The following is an 18,959-nucleotide window of genomic DNA, read 5'->3' as shown; positions in this document are numbered from 1 at the left end:
ATCTTGCCTAGTTATACACAAGGAAGACTGGTCTGTAGAAGGCCAGTGATTTCAGAGCCTGTCCAACATTGACCACTTTGTGTGAGGCATGAAGTTGGGAAATTGCATGATTAGCAGGATCTAGGATTGGAGTTCTCATTTCCATGTGGCAGTACACACACATAGCTGGAGTTGGCAGTTCCCAGAGGCTGAGCACTCTGCTAGCTATAGGCTCAGTGCTCTATTTCCATAGTGATATGCATATGATGGGTACTTAGTCCTCACTAGAGAGGATGGGCTACCTACCACCAAATCCTTTACTGCTTGAGTTCCCTGATGCTTATACTTTTCAAGGGTCCATGTCAAACATCTTCCCTCTCTGCAACTACCTTTCTTTGTCATTTTTATTACCATCAACTTTCTTTATGGTCAGAAACAAAGAATCATTATTGCAAAGATAAATAAGAGAAAATGTTGTATAATTACCCAGGTTGTCTTTCGTTCCTCTAATTTAGTCAGTACATCTAAAGCATATTAATTTCCTGTTCTCTTGAGGGTGGGGAAACACCCTATGGGAAAAACATTAACATCTTCTGATGATGTGATAACACTCTCCAATTGCACCTTTCCTTGCTGCCTTTGACAATCTTCATATTGGAATTAGTTAATGTACTATGTCTTTTTATTATTATTATTTTTCATTTATTCACATGTGCATATATTGATATTCTCAAATAACAGACTCTCTCTTGAGATGGTGCCTGTCTGTAGATATCTGAGAGTGGGGATGGCAAAACATCTTTCTTCTGCAAAGGAGGTGGCCATGTAGGAGCTATTCAGTAGGACACCAAATCCCTCCTCTGTATTTAAGGTTTGTAGGACATATCAGCTTATTTGGGGATAAGCTAGAATTGCCAGCTTGTCACCAGAGCTCTCTGGTTCATCTTGTCTTTTATGTCTTCATCTTCCACTCCCCACCAGAGTCTTAGAGTTGCAGCAACAGACTGTTTTTTACTTTTCTCTTTCACCTTTGTGTTTCTCCATGATTTTCTCCTGTCCTCTCTCTACTTTTATGATTCCCAATGCTCCTCTTCTCTTTCTTTCTTAAGAATATATTCTTTGTCACCCTGACTCTTCCCATCCATGGAGTCAAATGGAAGAGAAATGGAAGAGGTTCCTAATCTACCGTCTTGCCCTACCTCTTATTCTGCATAGTTCACATAAATAGAATAATTCAATAAGGTGATCTTGTATGGTGCCTCCTTTCACATATCATAATGTAGTCAAGGTTCATTTATATTCTAACATGGGTGAGCACATCATTGTTCTTATTGCTGAATAGTATTTCTTTGTTTGAATATAAGAACATTTATGGATCCAATAGTCTGCTTATAAGCATTTAGTTTGTTTCCATTTTTGATTACTATGAATAATGATGACATGAGCAGTTAACACATTATTTATATGGACATGTTTCCTTGGCAATAAACCAAAAAGTAGAATTATTGGGCCACATGTTTAAGTTATATTCTTTTGTAACAAGGTAATATTATTTTTTTGTTGTAATTCACTCTTCAGATAAGAATCTAGTATGTTCATAAACAGTACAAAAAAATGGAAATTAAAAAATTGTTTTGAATAAAGCAATGTTAGAAAACATTGTCCAAAATATGGAAAATGCAAGGAAACTAAAGTGAGTGACTGAAGTATTATGTGGCTCACTAGGTGAATGTGCTTTTTATTTAACATTGTTGTTTAATGTCAGTTTCCTATTTACTTTTGAGTCCAGATGTAATGAAGTAAAACATTAACTTGTATGTTCCTCTGAGGTAGAAAATAGCTTTCAAGTCAAGTATGGTGGTGCATGCCTGGGCAAATCTTAGTGAGAGCCTATGTCAAAAACTAAATGCAAACAGTGGGGCTAGGGTGTAGCTTATTTGTTTTTGGAAAACTCAAAAATAAAACCAAACTTTGTATGTTTATTTTCCAGTCCATTGTCATTTTTATTACCATCAACTTTCTTTATGGTCAGAAACAAAGAATCATTATTGCAAGGGTAAATAAGAGAAAATGTTGTATAATTACCCAGGTTGTCTTTCCTTCCTCTAATTTAGTCAGTACATCTAAAGTATATTAATTTCCTGTTCTCTTGAGGGTGAGGAAACACCCTATGGGAAAAACATTAACATCTTCTGATGATGTGATAACACTCTCCAATTCCAGCACCTTTTCTTGCTGCCTTTGACAATCTTCATATTGGAATTAGTTAATGTACTATGTCTTTTTATTATTATTATTTTTCATTTATTCACATGTGCATACATTGTTTGGGTCATTTTTCCCCTTGTCCCCCTCCCCTACTCTCTTTCCCCTTCCCCCTTTCACTTCCAGGCAGAACCTGTTTTGCCCTTATCTCTAATTTTTTTGAAGGAAAGACATAAACATAATAAGGAAGACAAAGTGTTTTTGCTAGTTGAGTTAAGGACAGCTATACAGAAAGATTCCTAGCATTGCTTTCATGTACAAATGTGTTACAATCATGTGGATTCATCTCTAACTGATCTTTACACTGGTTCCTGATCCCCTTTTCATGTTAACCACTGTTGCTTTAAGGTTTCTGTATTAGTTCCTCTGGATTGGGAACATCAAACACTTTCATGTTTTGGGTTTTCTACCTATTCCTATATCTCTCGTATGTGCTCTCCCTTTGTCATGTGACCCAAGTCTAACCACATTGATGCATTTGCCCTAGTTCTAAAGTACGCATATGAGGGAGAACATACGATCTCATCTGTACTATCTTTAAGAAAACATAGTGTATAGGGAACACAAATGAAATAAGTTATTTTTAAGATAATTAAAATCAACTAACCTTTAACTAAACTAATGAAGGAAAAATAGAGAGATGCCCTGAATGAATAGGAGATGAAAAAGGATGCATTAAATGTATTACCACAGAAATAAAAAAGATCATTAGAGATTATTCTGAAAAATCGTATAGAAATGAACAGGAAAACATAGAAGTAATTCATAAATCTATGGACACATGCTATCTATTAACATTTATGACATAAAAATAACAAATAGAACAATAAAAAATGAGATTAAATCTTTATTAAAGTCTCCTAAGAAAGAAAAGCCAAGGACCAATGGTTTCACTGCTGAATTTTATCAAACTTTTTAAAAAGAGCTAAAGGAAATTCTCAGTCTCTTCCAAAGCAGTGAAAGGGAATCATTCAAAACTCATTCTGTGATACCATAGTGAAAAAGGTAAAATTAAATGAGGAAAATTATAGGCCTAGGGATGAAAACAACTAGTTTCTTGAGAGTGCTTTTTCTGATTTACTGTTAAATCCAACTTGCTAGTCTTTTGTTAAGTTTTACATTTATTTTCATTAATGACATTGGCCTATAACTTTCTTCATCATAAGTCATTCTTGTTAGGAATTATCTGGAACTTGATTTATATTGCAAATTATTAGTCTCTACCTCCATGATGAATTTTAAGATGCATTTGAACAGGATAAACAATGATACCAATATCACTAAGATTAGAAACTCTTTGAAGACAGCAAATAGAGCAGATTTGCAGTTTATAAGTCATATGGCTTTTGAAAAAAAGTTTTAATGATGCTATGTTTTGTTCAAATGACCATTTATATTTCCACAGTAACTGCAAAGGATTAACAGCAGAGATTAACGGGGTCTGCTGTAACAAACTCATTCCATTCCTAGTCCCAAAATAAGATATTGATTTTAGAAATTCCAAGCAATCATCAGAAACAGGAACATCATTTACTCAGGTTTAACATCTATTTGCTGTGTGAGTTTTAAAAGTAACTTCAAGTTTTCATTTAAAAAAAATAACATATGTGATTATAGGAAGGATATATCTAATAGGAAAGTAAAAAGTACTTCACACATAGTCAAAGATTACAGTTGAAGTATATATAGTAGAAATTAGTTCTTTATATACTTCATGAAATAGGGCACCTAAACCTCATTCCACCTTCTCATGCCAAGTTCATTTCTGTTTCAAATCTTTTTTTTCCTTTCCTTTCCTCAACTGGGAGGAGATTTAATCTAATGGGTTAGAAGCAAAGTCCTTGTGGGTTATATTTCATAATGCCCAGGATTCACTCTAGGGAGAGGGCCCTTGTCTACCCTTTCATTTACAGATCCTGCTGCAGATATTGGCATGGCCTTGTCCAGAAAGGCAGGTTGTTTTTCCTCTGTCTCTTAATTTACATAACTGAATAGACACATTCCGAGTTTGTGAACCCTGATTTTCCTCTCTTTGAATAGCTCCCTCACTTATACACTAAACTAAATAGACCTATTCCAAAATTAGGCTAAATAATGAAGTAAAGAGTACACAAGAAGTCTAAACTGCATGCTACATTTCAAACTTTTTCAATAACTTCTTAGTGTTGTAGTGAAAGCACAGTTATTAAATAAAGATTAACTCATTTTTGAAACATCTTTAGGGTATACAACGGCCTCAAACAATCCTTCATGGAGAAGGAGAAATGAATGGGCTGAATTTGATGATTTCTGTTTATACTTGCTAGCAAAAATGTGATAATAATGCAAAACTTTCACACTGTGGCTGTGTAACAGTTTCTTTTTGATGATAGCATTCATGTCAAAGTTACTGTCAATCAAAAACATCTCCTGAACTATTTTATCATTCGCCACATATATTTTCTTTTTAAAGCAGCTAATATAAATTTTAGCTGTCAAAACAGTTTATATTTTATATAAGAAATTACTGTAATTGTAAAGAATCTTGATGAAATTTCTATAATTTCCAATTTTTTAAGGAGGGATTGAAACCCTATCAACTATATAAAAGAAAGTAATTTGGGAGAAGACAGATATATTTAACAGAATAAGAAGACAGATTTCACATTATTTGAGTTGTATTCAAATCATATTTGTACAACTAAATAACAATAGATACTATTACTAATTATTACCATTATATTGAAATCTTTCCTCTTCCTTGTCTTCTTTCTCCTCTGCCTTTTTCCCCCCTTTCTAATAACCCCGTCACTTTCATTTTATTGGAATTGAGAAATTTATCAGAATTGAGGAATTCTCAATATAAGGAACTTGCATTCATAATTTACATTAACAATTCCTCAACTTTTGGACCTGTAAAACTTATTCTGCTTATAATCTAAAAATTGCATTCAAAGGGGATGTTGGATTTTGCCCTCTTAATAAGACTTTAATTTTTTGTTGCTGCTAATAAGAAGGTAGAAAAACAGAAACCATTAAAAGATGATACAATATAGCACTAAAGAAAGCTTATTTTCTATGTGTCTCAAAAGTATAAATTCAATTGACAATACATTAAAAGGGATTTCATTCATAAGAGATATTATCCTATATGCTGAGAATTCTTTAGTTGCTCAAACCTAATGACTGCTTTCACTAAAAAAAAAAAAAAACTAGTACAAATTATTGGATGTTTATCTGTGGTATACATTTTCTCTGTGCTTTAGTCAGTTACCTGTCATGAGCTCCCTTTCCTGAAGAAGCTTTACTGAGGTGGCATAAATCATTAAACACCTGTCAAAATAAAGTAAAACATCTCTTTTGACCACTAAGTTGTGAAACTGATATATCAAGTAAGGAATGGTTGAAATGATAGAGTGAAAGGAAGGAAATGCTGCATTTGCCTGCATATATTGTTGGTTCTTTGAATTCGTATTGTTGAAAAACATCTTCCTTTTAAGGTACAACACTGGTGAAGTACCTCAACACTCACAATACAATTTTAGCATTTTGTCTTGTTCAGTTTATTGCCTAAATTTAGGCATTTACTTCTAAGCACATCGATAGGACTATAATCTTAATCTGCTGAAATGCAAATTCCCAGTTGAGTAAGATGACATCTAACGTGTGTCTTGCACATATTAATTAATAGCAATTGATATGGTTTGAATATGGAATGTACCCCAAATGCTCATTGTTAAGGGCTTTGTCTCTACCAGGTAGTAACATTTTGGGAAGCTGTAGAAACTTTGGGAGGTGGGGCCTAGTTGGAAGAATTATGTCACTGGGGAATGTGTTTTAGGGCCTGAGTCTTGTCCCAGAGTCTCTCTCTCTTTCTCTTTCTCTAACTACCCCCTCCTTTTCCTCCTCTCCTTCTTTTCTTCCTCCTCTCACTCTTCTCTGTCTTTGTCTGCTTCCTGTAAACTATGTCACATACTCCCAATGGCATTATGTTCTGTCTCTCTATAGGCCCACCTTCAACAGAGAGCTCTGAAATTATGACTTTTCAAGTCATCCTGAAAGATATTTTGACACAAGAACTAAAATTTTGACTAACACAGTAAGAAAAACAATGCAAGAACATCAATATTCACTATTAGCTCTGGATCGCTAAGTGCCACCTGTATTTAAAAGGTTTCATCTGTTTTAAATCATGTTCACACAAAACTCAATATGAGGTTGTAACATTTATATGGATAGGTCTCATCATCTATATGAACATTGCAGTCTAGATTCCATAATCTATTCCTTCACCTCTTGCAACAACATCCTAACCACTCCCCCTTCCACAGTGTAGCCCCTCTGCAATGCAATCCAGTGATACATCTTGAAGGCTTTTTTAAAAAGGAACTTTTATCATATCACTCCCTAACTCAACTCTTTTCTCTGGCTTCCTAATGTCTTTATAAATATTTTAACTCTTTTTAATTACTGTGTTCTGAATTTCCTCTCCAATAAAATTGACTTCTTTATTCAAATTCTTCCTGCTAAAGTAAACTTTAGTTCTTGGGAATTGATCTTACTACTCTTACTTATTTTTTCTGTTTGTGTCTTCTCACTGTCATCACTTGACCAAATTCTGAATGGTGTTCTTAACATATGTTATTTCAGTGACTGGGAAACTTTCTGTGATTCCTGGTGAATGTACTCTTAACATTGTAGTCCTTGCTTTCAAACATATTTTACAGAATTTTATTAATTGACTACAAGATAAGAGGGTTGAGGCAGAAAGTGTCTATGCTGTTTCTGTGAATACCCACCCAACAGTTATTGCTGGTGTATGCTAATCACTTTAAAGTTTTTGAATGAATGAGTGATACTTTTTCATGTGCTGAATGATTAAGGCCTTAATTTAACTGACTCTGCTGTGAATACTTCCAAGGCTTCCCATGTTATTCTATAATTATAATGAAATTCAGAAACTTATGATAGTTTAAAATTTTCTCATTCGCAGAATGCTTTATACCACTTCCCACATCTCTCTAACTCAATGAATGGTTTGGAACAATTTTCAATGAAAATGAAATCAAACAAAGTTAACATGAGGAACATATTTACCTTAGGCAGAGGTTTGGCAGATTTACAGTGAAGTCCTCCTACAAAATCAACATTTGGTAAGATAGGGCGGGGAAATTCCAAATCCCAGTAGAATTTAATGAGCCACATTTCTGCTTTCCCCATTGTTTCGGCTAAGGTTGTAGGTCTTCCTAAATGGAGAAGGAGAAAAACTGGTAAGTTAATGACAGAAGTGTCATTTGAATATAATAGTCAATTTCTGAAGAGTGTTGCAATAATTTGTAGGCAGTGATAAGTAGAGTACCTGCATTGGCAATACAAGTATCCTCATGAATGATGCCATTTATATGTATAATTTATTTTTGCTTTTCAAATTATATGAACACATGTGTCTGTGTGCATCAACATCAAAATGGAAAGAGATTATATCGCTAATGTTACCTCTGTGCAGTAATAATCATTAGTATTCATTAAAGTAAGTCACTATATAATTAAGCATGTATGTTTCCTCTCTAAATCTTCAAAAGTAGCAGATGCAAATAAAAAATAGCAACCATTCTGGTTCCAGAGTCAACTAATCTTACTGTAGTCATAGCATTAACTTTCTCAGGATTGCTCAGAATATGGAGTTTCTACAATTTGACAAGAAGTCCTTGATCCTTGGTTGTCCAAGTGAACTGCAAGTTTTAGGAATGTGGACAACTATTTGGACTCTACTTCTGCTTTTGGTTCATGTTAGGAGGTAAATAATAATTATTTATTAGACAGAAACATTTGTAAATATCACCTGGAAATTTTTCAAAACTAATGGGAATAGAATTTTGTGTTCATCCTTATTCGTGACTCAGTTTTTAAAAAGTTGAGCAACATAATTAAAAATAATAGAAAATAATTGCATATACAACCTTCAACAAACTTTATACCTGTAAAATGGATGACTTGAAAAGACCTAATGGAGGAATGTAGAGTCATGGGAAACCTCAAATTATAGTTTGTGAGATTGTGATAGAGCACTCTATCTCTCAAAAGTGAGGAGACACTTTAAGAAATACAAACAAAAGCATTTTAATTTCATATGAGGAAATTAATTGACACCAGAGAAAATAATTAACTATTTGCTACATATATAGTTATACTAAACATACATACCTCCTCAATCTACAAATATTTATTCATCAAGATATTTGGGAGATAACTAGTGAGTTTTTATAACAGAAAATAAAGTACAGTAAAATGGATATGTAATTGCTTAGAGAAAGTGTGTATGCTTCATTTTCTGTGCTATAGAGGAATGAGTCACTGACTTTTCTAACCCTGTAATGTAAGCTTTTCCATAGTTTTTTTGAGACTGGAAGACAATGTTATATTTCATTTAATCATTTCAGCAATAAAGGACAAATTCTTCTTATTTTACATGCATAGAAGAATAACTTCAACAGCACATGAAAGTTCAGATTATAGTCTACCCCAAAAAATACATGACTTACCTAAAACTTCATTGTTCAACTGCTTCCATTTCTTCTCATTTTGTAATTAAGAGTTTTTATGGAGCCTGAAGTCCATAACCTGCATATGTAAGTCACCTGTGTTCTATAAGATATTTTATAATCAGAAAGAACAACTGGCAATTGAGAGACAGTTTGTCTGAATTCTATTTGACACATAGAATTAGAGATACTGTAACTAAGCAATTGGTCAATATTTCTTACATATCATGATCCAAGAAATTTCTTAGATGAGCTTTGGTATAATATAATTCACAGAAATCCATTTCACAAATTTAAAGCATATTATCATTGTTTTGTAGCATATTTCAGGAAAATGTAACCACAATAATGATCAGTTCAAGCATTTCATAGCTCCAAGAAGAAATACTGAACCACCCTCAGGAAATCAGCAAGATGACTAAAGTACATGGAGTACTTTCTTCTAGAACAATGGACAAAAGTTAGGAACAAGTAACAGCTATTTTATTGCAGTAATTGAGTCATAATACAGAGTACAGTGGAGCTGTGTCAGAGTCATTGGAGAGCACAGAGATAGAAAAAGCTCTTATAGTGAAGGGAGGGAACCAAGAACACACACACTGTGTGTGTGTGTGTGTGTGTGTGTGTGTGTGTGTGTGTGTGTGTGAGCCCATGCAAGCAGTATGTGTAGTAAGATAGGTACATAGGTAGATAGATAGATAGGTAGACATAGTGAGAAATGTGAAGACACACAAAAGTGCACTTTTAGAGCTTTATATTATTCAGACTCAGCATCATTGTGACAGAACGTTAAAGGAGGAAGTATTTATTTTCAGTCCCAATTTCAGAGACTTCAGTTTATAGTCCTTGACTCTGTTGATTTTAGGTCTGTACTGAGACAGAACATCTTTGTTCCAGAAGTACATGGCAGACACTACTCAATTCATGGTGCACAGAATACAGACATTGAGAAAAGATCAGGGACTGTGTATTACTTTCACAGTCCTACCACCAGTGACCTAATTGCTATAGCTATGCCCACTTTCTAAAATTTATACCACCTTCCAAACTACTGCCAATAGCTGGGGACCAAACTTTCAATTCAACACATGAGCCTGTGAGGGACATTTCATATTCAAACTATAAAAAGAGTGAAGTTATGAAGTTGGAGGTTACCAAAACAACAGAAAAATGTTTTATATGTCCATAATAAATTGCCAAGAAAGCATGTATATATGGTATACACACAGACACACACAGTCAAATATCATGTAACAATGGGAATTTATTTCCCAGAAATGTGGATTTTGTTTTCTTTACACTCTAAACATCAGCGTGTACTTAGATAAGCCTAGATGGTATAGCTTAGTATACTTCTATCCAAAATGGTATAGACTATTCCTACTAAACTAAAAATCTGTATAGCATTTTAGAATACTGAATGCTACAGACAACTTTTCCATAATGTACAGTTTTGCATACCAAAATGTATGCAAATGTACAATAACCAAGACACAATGACCAAACATAAACATTTCCATACCCAAAGGAGAAATAGCTAAATAGCAAGGAGGAACGGGCAAAAGCAAACCTGAAACCCAGCAGAGAAAAGTCTAAATCCACTAGCTCCATGTCTGTCACTGAGGACACAATGGTTGTGGTATGTGCAACCCTAAGAACTTGTGCCCTCCTTCCCCTAGTGTCACCAGCTTGAGCCACAAATAACTGATCACCTGTTGTTTTATCAGCTCCACTTACATATGCTGCCTCCTTGTAGAAACAGAGCCAGGTATTGGTAATTATGTGCTCCCAGCTGCCAACCATTCAATTTTCCCATACTCACATCCCCTTCACATGCTGCTCCAGACCAGATTAAGTTGGTCTGAGTGCTACATAGATGCTCCAAGTGATCTTGGGATAATTCTAATCTTATTACAGTAATAATTTTAAAAACATATGTAAAACAAATATGATAATGCTCAAATTAAGAAAGAGATGTTATTCTGATCCCTGGAAATCTCATCCCCTTAGCCTGAAAACTTCTGTTGACAGCGTGCATACCTAATAATCTTGTGTTAGTAAAGATCTAGACTCCAAATGTGTTCAGATGAAGATGATTTGAGGACATGAGACCCCTTTGTCCATTGATTGATCGTTGAATAAAATTCCCTGCCTGTGTCTGGAACTCTTTGGTTATTTGTGAATGGCTCTGAGTAGGAAAAATTCTTCAAATTCAGTGACACTGTGATCTTGTTGGCTGCAGTTCATATGGCTAATGCTCTTGAACTGGCTTTCCTTTATCTCTATGTCAATCCTACACATTCCATTGCAATAGAATCTCCTCTGCAATTTCTGCTTCATTCTCACATCTACACTCATTGTTAGTTAGGGGCTGCGCATAGGGATTCTGATTCTGTCACAGAAAGCCTGTTCTCTCCAGTCTTCCTTTCAAATCTCGTGGACGTCCCATGGCCCTCTAACTATACAATTCTTTATGGTAAAACTAGCATCAGGGATGGTGCCAAAATGTACCACCAGCGTGAGCTATACATGTGCCATTTAAAACATGGCTGCAGCAGCTTCTTGATGCCTAAATGAATAGACATGGGTGGGAGATATCCTGGAGAAACAATATCCTAAACTGCCCTCTGCAGGGCACCCAAGGAATCTCTTCTTAAACAAAAGCTTTGAGTCTAAAACAGGGAGGTGGTCTTTTGAACTCCTGAAATGCCCTCAATTCATTTTTCCATCATTCCAGTGCAAAATACTTTGCCTATTCTCAATGAAACTAATCTCTTCAGAAATTTAACTGGCTTTGGTGACAACTTTAAATCTGCTTCTTTTCTGGCTAAACTACAAGTTTTTCAAATATTTCCCTTTTGTTTTTTTGCCACCAATTTTCATTGTATATTAGGGTAAAAGAAACCAAAGTGTTATGCTGACACTTCAAATTTAGGCTCATGCCATGTCTCAGTGCCGTGCTCTCTTGAAATTTCCTTTACTAAATAATCTAGTGCAGTATCTTTAAGTTCAGTATAACAACATCTCAGAGTACAGACAAAACGTAGGCTAGTTCATCACTGGAATGTAACACAGATAGCTTTTAGACCAATTCCAAATAGAGATAAAGTTTTCATTTCTATCTAAAACGTCATGAACCTGGCCTTACACTCTGCATTTTATAATGTATTTTATTACCATAAATTAATTACACAGAAGAGTTTTATTGTGACACTTGAATACACACATATAATGTATTTTGAATAAATTTACCCTCTCCATTATTCTTTCTTAACCTCCCTCCTTTTTAACAGCTTTTACTGGGTTTCATTATGCTATTTTTATATGTGTATAGGCTTTGATCATGCTCAACTCCATCATTCTTCCTTTTTCCATTCCCCATTCCTGCTGTTTTCTATCAGTATTCTAGTTTTTGGAGCCCTCACCAGAAATGTTCACTTAGCTCCCATAGTGGAAAGGCTATGTGTAAAGTTAGAGAACAAAGAATCAGAAGGACATCACAGAAAATTATTGAAAATTTTTCTGTTAGAAGGATTACACCTTAAAAAAGAAACTGTCTCTGCTCATAAGGATTGTGTGTGCATACTCTTTTGTGGTTTCTTGCCAACAAATTTCCATGCAACCTTTCATGATAAATAATATATGTTGTTTTATTAGTGAAACTCCAAAGTATTTTGCAGTTCTGCCATTTTTTAAATTTTATACTAAAGTATTTATATTATTTGAGTATTATGTTACATAGTTCATTTATATCTACATGTTATATAAGCTATTTATTATAGTTTGCCATCTTTTGATTTACAAAATGCAAGTATGTGAAATCAGGTACTTGTACATGTGAAAAAAATGTAAATATTGCTTAGGTAGTATGTTAATAGTGTTAAAGTTACAAACATTAGGTACAATTTCTAAGACTTTTTCAGGTGACTAGTTTGACATGAATTAAGAATATTATCAGTATTGCTATAACAGAGATCATTTGCTTAAATATTCACTAATTTTGCCTAATCTTCTGTACTTAGTGAATGTTACCAAATAAAACATAGCCATTTGCATTCAAAAGGAAGATAATATTTTAGGGTTTACATGAGATTTTTTGCTTTTATGAAGGTTCAAAAGAAGCTCATGAGAGATGATAGAACAATAAAGAATGCTTAGTCTCTACTTATCATTTAAAAGTATGATATTAATTTAAAATGTTATGTTCATATGACAGGTAATGCTATTTGGCGACAGAAATATTTTATAATTATAAACCAAGATGTTATTTTCGTGACAAATTTTAAGTTCTCCCCTTAATTACCAAGGATTCTGGTATATTTTCTATGGTCTCTGCCTCATGTTTCCTTAGCATTGTTATCTTTTCTCATAATACTTTCCACACAATTTGTCTTCCTGTTCAAGTTAGGTGTAAAGTGAGTGTTGAGGGGAAATTGTCTCTGCTTTGTTTCTCTGCATATTCATCACTTATCTCTGGTAGTAGTCCTCTAATAAATGTTCTTGGAATTAATGACTGATCCTTTTTTATGTGTTGCAAAATAAAGGCCTTAATTTACCTGAATATGTTCTCTAAGTGTCCTGGAAATTCTACTTTCTTCTCTTACAATAATAAAATTCAGGTACTTGTGACTTTATAGATATGTATGAGTCTCTAATAGGCAGAATTTTTATCCAACTTCTCAAATCTCTCTCACTGATCAAGCACCCTGAATGAGAAATGCAGAGTCATTACCACCAAGAATGCAGAGCAAACAAAACAAAATCAACAGTTCAGATTTACCCTAGGTAAGGATTTGGCAGGTTTTTTGTGGAGTCCTTCAACAAAGTCAAAGTTTGGTAAGTGTGGGTGAGGAAATGCTAAATCCCAAGAGGTTTGAATGCGTCATATATCTGCTTTCCCCATTGTTTCAAATAATATTGTGGGTCACTCTAAATACAGAAAAGAATACAAAGAGGATAATGAGAAAATTATATCTTGATCATACTACATGATTTTCTGAAATGAGTTGGAATGACATAGGTAAGATGTTTAAAGCATATGTGTTTTGATTAAACAATTTTAGGTGCAAATTTATACATATTATAATTGATAAGTTTCATAGCTATTATTCATATATAGACAGAAGAACCATGAGGGTAAACTATTATCTTTAACATTCTATTGTTAATTCATAATCTCAAATAATTATTCAAATTAAGCACTATAGAAGAAAACATGCATTTGGTTCCTCTCTGAAGCTACAAAAGTAATATATGTATAATATATGTGTAACATATATACCTACGTAGGTATAAGTTTTGAAACTTTTAGAGTTTCTCAATCACTTAATCCTACCATACCTATAGAAATGGTTCCCCAGTTGTCCTCAATCTAGTGTTTGCAATACCAAGTTTTTCCCTTGATCTTTAATACTCCATGGGAATTATCAACTTTTTACTATGACTGAATTACAGTAATTACTACTGCATTTGGCTCAGAAGTTAATAATTTTAATTTAATGAAATATATGCATCTGAAAATAACAGCTGGAATAATTTCACAAATTTTTGAAACAGAGACTTCTGATGGCCCTTAATTTGGTTCATATTTTCTTTAATGAAAAAACATAGTTCTTAAAAGTATGGACTAATGATGTGCATGTCTACTTTTCAAAATAAAACCTATGACTTAAATAATAGGCCCTTGGTATCCATGGGGATAACGTTCCAATGAGAATACCATTGTGGACTACTAATTTTCATTAACCACAGAATTCAGCACTGAACTATGGATGTGTAATTCAATTTTCACATAAGTGCCCTCCTTCTGCTCTCATGTCGTGTTTCAACAATCCTAACCTTTTCTCTTATCACTTAAGTTGAGCATATTCCCTTTTATGTCTTTTCTTTTGGAGCATGATTTGTTTTTTGGGAGGGATATTTTCACAAAATTAAGGGCAGGGAAATGTTCAGCAAGTCATAAGACAATTTGAACAGCCGACGATAACGTAGGGCTGTTCGCTTCTCGGCATCAACTGAGGTGTGTAATGCTCATATGGGAAACTAAAATTTTTGATTTTGAAATTTGTATTGATGTTTTAAATTTCTTCTTTTATTTGAGCATGCTTGGTCAAAACCATGTGTAATAAATTCTGGGATGTGGTAGACTTACTGTATATAATTATATGCAATACTTTAAAGAATGCAGGTATGAGAAACTAGAATTTACAGCTTACTGTGTCTGGTATAGAGACACTATGTGCTCAACTCTGAAGGAACATTCATGTAAATATGGGTAAATACTTAATTACTTAATGAAGAAACAATTACACGAACGGAAATAATTTCCTAGTGGTACATAGATAATTGTACTAGTTATATATGTGAAAACCCCTATGGTTCATGTCTACTATCATCAGGACGTTTCATGAAATTTATCATTACTGCTAATAAAAATGAAAGAAAAGTAAAGTAAAATGCGTCTGTAATTGTCCAATTGAATCATAGTGGTTCAATTTGTAGGGTTATTATTTCCTGCAGTGTTCTGAACAAGTGAGGGACAGAGGACTCTACCTAATCCTAGAATATAAGACTTTCCATACTGTTTGTGAGATTGCTTGATCATTGTATACTTTCAATTGATTAATTATAACAAAAATTAATTTTTCTCATTTTTATGTTCTCAGGAGTTCTACTTTCAAAGGGACAAGAAGTTAGGATTTTATAGTACAAATTAAAGATATAGGTACCTAAATCTTCCCTTTAATTCCACTTTTCATTAAATGTTAGGAATCAAAAATCAAAATAAAGCACATATATTTTGCCCTCTCCATCAACATTATTTGATTACTAAGTTCTGACAGAATATCAGGAACAAGTTGTAGCCAGGACAGATGTTTCCAATAGCTCAGCAGCAGCTCCCTACAGGGACTGAAGGCATCTGCAAGAAGGACATCAATCCATGATTCTTGTAATTGTATCATAAATTTCTTACTCAAAACTACATCTTTATAGAGCTTTTCCAAACAATTAGAGTATTATCACAAGTTTTCTTGCATTTGTGAAAAATATAATCAAAATGTTTCTTTTGAACATTATTATTTAAATAATGATTGGCCAATTGTTCAAAAAAAAATCTCCAAAATCATCTTTCATTTTTGGTGGTAATGATGCTTGAACTCAGTATTCTGTGCTTGCTAGGCAGACACTTTGCCACTTTAGCCATACCCTCAGTCCCCCAAAATCATGTTTAGTTAAAGATATAGAATGAACATAAAATTTAATAATGGCTAATTTCTTGGGATCAATAAGAAAAGATGTTGAAGATGTTAGGACACTCATCACAAGACCTCTCTAGACAAATCTCTGTAGGAATGTCTTTAAATTAATTCAATGGTTGTGTTCTGTGGGCCACCCCATCACCCTTCCATTGCTCCCAGAGCTAAAGTAACAATTCATCTGTATTAGCTGAAAAACTAAAGTCCATTTTGTAGATATCTTGAATCAATATTTCTTTTCAAATTACTCTTCCCTGTGACATTAACTTGCATACAAGTTATGCATACCTCATAAAACTAAAAAGCTTCTGTTCATCAAAAGAAATGGTCTCTAAACTGAAGAGAACACCCACAGAGTGGGAGAAAATATTTGCCAACTATACATCAGACAAAGGACTGATAACCAGAATATACAGGGAACTTAAAAAACTAAATTCTCCCAAAACTAATGAACCAATAAAGAAATGGGCAAGTGAACTAAACAGAACTTTCTCAAAAGAAGAAATTCAAATGGCCAGAAAACACATGAAAAAATGCTCACCATCTCTAGCAATAAAGGAAATGCAAATTAAAACCACCCTAAGATTCCACCTCACCCTGTTAGAATAGCCATCATCAGCAACACCACCAACAACAGGTGTTGGCGAGGATGCGGGGAAAAAGGAACCCTCTTACACTGTTGGTGGGAATGTAGACTAGTACAACCACTCTGAAAAAAATTTGGAGGCTACTTAAAAAGCTGGACATCGATCTACCATTTGATCCAGCAATACCACTCTTGGGGTTATGCCCAAAAGACTGTTACTCCAGAGGCACCTGCACACCCATGTTTATTGTGGCAGTATTCACAATAGCCAAGTTATGGAAACAGCCAAGATGCCCCAGCACTGACGAATGGATTAAGAAAATGTGGTATCTATACACAATGGAACTTTATGCAGCCATGAAGAAGAATGAAATGTTATCATTCGCTGGTAAATGGATGGAATTGGAGAACATCATTCTGAGTGAGGTTAGCCTGGCCCAAAAGACCAAAAATCGTATGTTCTCCCTCATATGTGGACATTAGATCAAGGGCAAACACAACAAGGGGATTGAACTATGAGCACATGATAAAAGCGAGAGCACACAAGGAAGGGGTGAGGATAGGTAAGACAACTAAAAAACTAGCTAGCATTCGTTGCCCTTAACGCAGAGAAACTAAAGCAGATACCTTAAAGCAACTGAGGCCAATAGGAAAAGGGGAACAGGTACTAGAGAAAAGGTTAGATCACAAAGAATTAACTTAGAAGGTAACACCCACGCACAGGAAATCAATGTGAGTCAATGCACTGTATAGCTATCCTTATCTCAACCAGCAAAAACCCTTGTTCCTTCCTATTATTGCTTATACTCTCTCTACAACAAAATTAGAAATAAGGGCAAAATAGTTTCTGCTGGGTATTGAGGGGGGGCAGAGGGAGGGGGAGGAGTGGGTGGTAAGGGAGGGAGTGAGGGCAGTGGGGAGAAATGAACCAAGCCTTGTATGCACATATGAATAATAAAAGAAAAATGAAAAAAAAAAGAAAAGAATCAATCAAGAAGTTAAAATAGAACTGTTACATCTCAAACATGTATGAACAGTCTGAGTATGAGGATTGCAAGTGAAAAACAAAAGGAAAGTGACCTTATATTTGTATAAATGTATTTAATGTCACTTTTGTACATGTTATCACATAGCTAAGGTTGAATAACCTCACACATGCACATCACATATCTTATATAAAACATTTTAGAATAGTGTCTAGAACAGTGGCAAGTGGAGAGGTTTTGGCATTGCAGTCTAATGGACTTAGAACTAAAAACAAGTATTTTTTTATTAATCCCCAGAATCCTCCCATTATTTACTGTTCCTCTATCACCAGGATCCCCTAATATTTAATAGCTTATAGTACAGTATATAATATATGTTGATACATAGATGGGTTGTTTCAACATTTTCCATTTTCTAACATTTTCTTTCACCCTCCCCCTCTCATAGTCCTCTCAGAACACCCACTAATATGTATCTCTATATACATTTAACTTATAGATATACCTAACTTCCACATATGAGGAAAAACATGCGGCCGTTCACTTTTTGAGCATAACTTACTTAATTTAATATGATGTTCTCAAGTTCCATCCATTTACCTGAAAACATAATAATTTCATTCTTCTTTATGGCTGAAAAAAACTCCATTGTGTATATATACCACATGTACTTAATCCATTCATCAGTTGTGGGGTACCTGGGCTGTTTCCAAAGCTTGGCTATCATGAATAGTGCTGCAATAACTGGCTGTGCAAGTGCTTCTATCATATCCTGGAACACATTCCTTTAGCTATATGCCAAGGATGGTATAGCTTATCATATGATAGTTCTATTTTTTTTGTTTTTTGAGGGACCACCATAATGCTTTCCATAGTGGTTGCGCTAATTTATATTCCCACAAACAGTGTAGAAGTGTTCCTTTTTCCCCACATCCTCACCAGCATTTGTTGTTGCCTTTGTTCTTGATGATAGCCATTTTGAATGGGGTGAAAGAAAATTTTATTCTTCTCAAATTCAAAGAAAGAAAATTCAGAAAGCCTCTTTTGGCATATCTGACCAAAGAAGAATTAAATAAGATATTCAATAAAACATAATAAAGTAGCGGGCATGAATTTTAATATCTCTTAAAACATATGCTAAGAATCTTGAGGAAAAGTAAAAAATCTTATATTTTGTTAAAGTGTTTCATATTATTTAATGTCCTTTTGTGATATTTTGCTATGATTTTCCTGACTTCTCACTTAAGGATTCATCAGCAATAGTGGATGAATTCTTCCTCCTTACCTGAAATTCTTACCCACTTCAGACCCATCTCCATTATTATTTTTTAATTGTTGTGCAAGGTGGTGTGTGCATTGTAGCATT

General features: G+C 34.2%; 2 pseudogenes; both read right to left on the bottom strand.

The window, feature by feature from the left end:
- Positions 1 to 18,959, bottom strand: part of LOC109674816 (UDP-glucuronosyltransferase 2B4-like) — a 722,912-nt pseudogene that overhangs the window by 614,863 nt on the left and 89,090 nt on the right.
- On the bottom strand, positions 15,530 to 18,906 carry LOC141411036 (UDP-glucuronosyltransferase 2B15-like; annotated as a pseudogene).

The sequence above is a fragment of the Castor canadensis genome, chromosome 9 (assembly GCF_047511655.1).
Source record: "Castor canadensis chromosome 9, mCasCan1.hap1v2, whole genome shotgun sequence".
Lineage (NCBI taxonomy): Eukaryota > Metazoa > Chordata > Mammalia > Rodentia > Castoridae > Castor > Castor canadensis.
This window is presented reverse-complemented; position numbering and strand designations above follow the sequence as displayed.